The sequence below is a fragment of the Numida meleagris genome, chromosome 3 (genome assembly GCF_002078875.1).
Source record: "Numida meleagris isolate 19003 breed g44 Domestic line chromosome 3, NumMel1.0, whole genome shotgun sequence".
Classification (NCBI taxonomy): domain Eukaryota; kingdom Metazoa; phylum Chordata; class Aves; order Galliformes; family Numididae; genus Numida; species Numida meleagris.
Genome location: NC_034411.1, coordinates 96,555,267 through 96,560,767, shown reverse-complemented (window position 1 = coordinate 96,560,767; position 5,501 = coordinate 96,555,267).

Here is a 5,501-nt window from a genome sequence, read left to right as displayed (position 1 = left end):
GCCCCGCTTCCCCCTCCCGGGCGCACCTGCAGCGGGGGCCGGCGGACGCCCCGCCACGCCGGGGGAGGGGGCTGAGCAGGGGTGGGGGGTCCCGAGGAAAAAAAAAAAAAAAAAAGATTAAAACGGGGAAAAGCGCGCGCGGACGGTCTGACAGAAACGTGGGGAGAAGGGGCTCTGCCCTCAGCCCCCGCTGCCGGCTCCCGCGCGCCGTGCCCGCAGCGATGTCTCTAAAGCCTCAAGTCAGAATGTCAGTGGTTTAACTGCCTCGTGTTTAAGCCATCAAACTAGACTTAAAAAAAAAAAAAAAAGAAGAAAAGAAGAAAAAAAGAAAGCAATCTGTGATAATTGGCCCGTCCCCAGCGCGTTGGCACCGCCGCCCCGGCGCGGTGTGTCCGTGAGGTGCGGGCCGCGCTCGGTGCGAGCCTGGCGCTCCGCGTTCATTCCGAGGACGGAGCTTGAGGAGTTCGGTGGGATTTTTTGTTGCTTTTTTTCCCTTCAGAGCGGGAAAAAATATTTAGTTACAACTTCTGCGAAACGCACCGGTCTGTAACAGCGTTTTCTACTTTCACAAAGGATTTTCCTGTTACTTTTGTTCCGGTCACAAAATTAAAAGACAAAAAAGAAAAAAAAAGGCGAAAGAGAACAAAAAAAAAAAAAAAAAAAAAAAAAAAAAAAAAACTTGGGGGAGAGATAAGGTCTGGAAAACAATCTGGAATTGCCAGGCTGTTGGTGGGAGCTCTGCGGGGCTGGCGTCAGGAAGTCTGCGCCGCCTCTCTGACTGTTGATCCAGCTTTGTGCAGCTGCACTCAGCACAATTAGCTTGTAGAAACAATCCTGCTGTAGGCAGCCTCTTCCCTTCAAAGTGCTTTTCTATACTGATCCCCTCACATCACGACGCTGGAAATCAAGTCACAAGCCGACCACTGTTTGGCCAACATCATCTGTGGGAATTCATTAACCTCCATCCCAGAGATGCAACAAGAGATTGTTTGTCCAGAACTAAACTTACAGCTTAATATGATGTAGCCCATACAGGAAAAAACCTGTGTCCCCATTTTTTTCTTTTCTTTTTTTTTTTTTGTGCATAACAAGAAACACATTGTGCAGCTCTTTTCTCTTTTTTTTTTTCTTCAGGGGGTGGAGAGTGGAGCAAGAACCAGGCGTGAGCCGGCTCCTGCTAAAACTTTGCCATCGCGCTGCTTTTTGGTTCGTCGGGCTGCAGTTTCCATAGAAGCAACTTATCCCCGCGATCATCTTGTTGGGTGCACTTTGCAAGCTCATTTCCCGTCTGAGTTTGCTCTGCTGCTCTCAGATGCTGCAGCTGACACATTTCCTCCCCGTGCACTTTGCACCCACCTCATCCTTGCCCAGATGCTCGGGGCTGATTGTGCCTAAAAGGGGGTTTCATTGTGCTCTGCAGCTGCCTTGGGGGAACGGATTATTATTTTTTTTTAATTCTGCTTTTCCCCTTCTCCAGTGCTACGCAGGCAGCAGCCCTTCCTCGCTGCTCTGTCCTGGTGCTGGCACAAGGATGCAGCCACCAGCCCCTGCCACGTGCCAGTCGTGTGTGAGCACTGCGGCGACTTCGGGGCCCCGTCCACGTGGGCAGCCCTGGGGAGCAGCAGTGGAGACGTCTCCCTGCTCCCAGGGCTGCTCCTGGGCGCTCTGCCGGAGTCTGGAGCCCCTGGGGTCTTGCTGGCAGCATCCTGCTCCCCATCACTGCTGCCCAGTGCTTCCAGGCACCTCGCTAGGCAGGGGGTGCACATTGCTTCCATTCTGAACCTCCCGTTATGTCCCAAGGATGGCTGCCCCCTTCATCGTTGCTTCTGAAATGCTCCTTCATCCATGGGTACCACTGCTTCCCCAGATCCTGCTTTGCTACAGCGAGGCTGGGCAATCTCCAGCACGTGGTCGTGCCTTTGCTAGGTCCCTTTTCCAAACTCCATTATCTTCTGGGCCTTCTTTGCAGATGCCATGGATCTGCCCCAGCAAGATCTCTTTTCCTTCCCCCCCCCCCCCCCCCATACTTTTGAATAACGTTGCTTTTGTATGGCAATGTTTGCCTTCATCCCTTCTTCTACACATCTCTCATCTGCTGCTGTTGTATTCCCAAGCTTGGAGGCTTGCAAGGTGTTGTACCGAAACATACGTGTTTTGTCATTTCTTCCTAGACATCTGCATTTTTGGCTGCAAGCACTGGGCTACAGGATGGACGGGCCTCTGTTCTGACTAAGCTTTGACGTGCTTATTGCTTTATGGTCACGCTCCCAGCTCTGCAGGAAAGCCTTTTTGCTCAAAATGTATTTTCTAGCAGCACCCCATGAAGAGGAGCGGTGTTGTTTTGCAGTCATGAAGTCCAAGTTCAGACACTTCAGTTCTGATGTTTCTTCTGTCATGTAGGGTTTCTCATCTCTGTAGTAGGACCAGTGCCCTGAAGGCATTTCTGTGTAAACTGCTGCCTGCAAAGAGTTGTTGCTGGGCTGATGCTACTGGAAGAATGTTGCCATGAAATCCATCTGAAAGCAACAGCTCTCTGGCATAGTAAGTGTTACTGGTGAGAGGTGTGTTAAATCTGATTATTAACTCTTGCCTATTTCCCCCAAAGCAACTTTTTTTTTTTTTTTAATCTCTATCTATGGGATGATTCCCACTAACTTTATGTCTGTGCTTTAGTTAAGTGTCTGTAGAAATGCTTGTAGCGAACCAGTTGGGTGGCTCTGTAAGTTCTGTAATTGTGCTAAAACTGGGGATCAAACAATTCCCTTCTTATGTAGGAGATGGTCTTCATCTACCCTGGCTTGCCTAGTGATGCTTTTAAATTAGTATTTAAATTAGGAAATGTTGCAAATTTGGCACCCCTCCACAATTCTCAGAAAAATCCCTTTAGGATGGAAAGGAGAGAGGAGCTGGTCCTGAGATTACTGACAGCACCTCGCCTACACTGAGGAACAAACCAAGGATTAACAATGGGCTTGTGCTTTTGTTAGTTACCTGCCTAGCTGCTCCAGCTCCCTAGGCCTCTCTGTTTGGCCTGACTTGGGTTTTTAGATACAGACCTGTGAGAATAAGGTCACAAAATGCTTAGCTTCCTTTCACTGCGTAAAGGAAGGGTTGGAAACTGTATCGGTGGGAGAAGATTTTAATACCTGTTCCAGGTCGGGTCTCCACCCCCAACCCTCTCACAACTTAAATCCTATGATAATTACGAGGATAGCTACTTTTGTATAATATACTCTGTGCATTTGTTGTTACTCAGTAGTAATAATGTTTCATGAACATAGGGGAGGACTGAAGTCTGCACTGCAACTGTTGTTGGTGAATCTATTATCCCGCCTTCATTTACAGCACTTCACCTACAGGATGAAAAGCCTTGTAATATTAAGCAAGCAGTACTGATTCAATGGTTTACTAAAGCTATTGTTGGTACTGCTAGGACAGGACCCACAGCATTCTCAGTGCTTTTTAGCTACTGCATAGAGCAAAATATTTTACAGTCTGGGAAGGCTCATTCCACTCAGGTTTGGATACTGGAAATGCAACTTAACAAATGTGTGCAGCGAGTCCCAAATGCACCCTCCAAAGTCCTGCTGAACCACATGAGTTGTGAAGTTTCTTAGGCTGTGAAAACTTTGCTTCTCAACGGACCCAGAATCAGTGTTATCTAGGTTAAGCTGACTTTCTTAGCCACTGTCTGCTGCATTAACCCAACTGGGAATCACAAAATAGGTACGTGTCTAAGTCTCTTGAGAGTCCTGGTCCAGGAGGTGTGCTCAGATCATGCTTAAATGCACACTGACAGCGTGGAGCTTAGCACAAAGCGCAGCAGCTGTAGCTGCTGGAAAGTTTAGGGGAAGAGAGGGAAAAGAACTGCTTTGCTTTTACAAATTGTTTTTCTCGTGAGAGCACTTGCCCTGGAAGTGAGAGATTCAATACCCTCCTCATTAGAGAGGTGTTATGAACTCCCTCCCGCTTGCAAAGCACCCCCAACAACCAAAGATAAGGCTGAGGTGGAGGATACCCACCCATCCTGTTGAAGCTTGCCGCTGTAAAGAAAAGGATGCAAATTTCAAAGGGCCAGAGGGATTATAAACAAGAGGGAGCCTGTCACTGTAGCTCTGGGGCAAAGGCATCTCCTGGATGGCAAGAAGCTTGAATGCCAGGCCTGGCCTGGCAGACTCACCCATTCTTGAGGGTGAGGTTCATCTCACCTTATCTTATTTATTTAGAAGTTTGGTGTCTTGTCTCTCCACAGTCAGTGAGGAGAGAGAACAAGAGACACCTGCAGAGAATGATTCATTCTGTGCCTGTTTGACACCGCTCTGGGTGGAACAAGTCTCCTTGCTGGGTGTTGTCTCTCCCCATCAATCCTCAGCAGAAGCTAGACAACCAGTTCTGACCAGAAGCCTGACTTACAGGTGCCACGTGAGATGAATTCTACTGTAGATGACTAATTTTTCTCATTCATCATACCTGATTTTAGCCTATAAAAGTTGGGTATGTAACCAAGTTAGTCATTTTAGTTCTGTCTCTGTACAATGGTAATTCCCTCCCTTGGGAGTCTGGAGACTGATAGCTGAGGTGAATTGTCCTTGAATGATGCTTATCTTTGTCTGAGCCTTGTAGACTCCTTATGAGCATGTGTGCCTCTCCTTTGCACTTGCTGGGTGTCTGAAAACTAAGTGTGGAATTATTAAATGACATTGTGCAAACTTCTTTTGTGGATGGTCTAAGTGACCGGAGAGACTGTACTATTTTAATTTGAGAGCTGCCAGTTTCATAAAAATATGCATTAAAATATGGGAAGATAGAAAGAGTCTTCAACTAGGACATTCAAAAAAATGATTTTTTTTTTTAAATCAATGGAAATCAGGTACTTTGGAAAGTATCACTAAGCTTACGTTGCATTTTAGGCACTTTCACCCAGAAAAATCTTTCTCTAACTTCTAAAACTGAAGGTTGGGTGTCCTTAAAAATGCTACCTTTAATCTGTCAACGGTTTACGGGCGTTAGGCCCGATTCCGTGACAAAGGAGACGGGGGACACAAGGGCCCACGTCCCGGGGAAAGGGGAAAAGGGTAGGGAGATGGCCCTGAGAGCAAAGAACAGCGGCAACAATCTGAGGAGAAACAAACTAATTTACTAAATACGATATCGGAATGCAAAACAACACACTATAATACAATATAATTACAATTTAAGCTGATAAATCCAATACAGAGAGAGAGAATGTCCCAAAATCAAGGTAGGCCTTACTCTACTACCGACGATAAGACGGCTGGAGAGCGAGGTGCTGCCAAGACGAGAGATGGCGGAAAAAAGGGACGAGGTCTCGTGATCTGCAAGTTTTTATACTGCGAGCTTCTATCTTTTCCCTCCGGCTGGAAAATGGTAACAAAGGAGCAAAGTACCGTGGGGACTGTAGTAGTCCTTCTCTTCTGAGAACTAGGTATGTCCACTACATGATGTTATGATGTGGAATACCAATAACCGAAAATCACAAA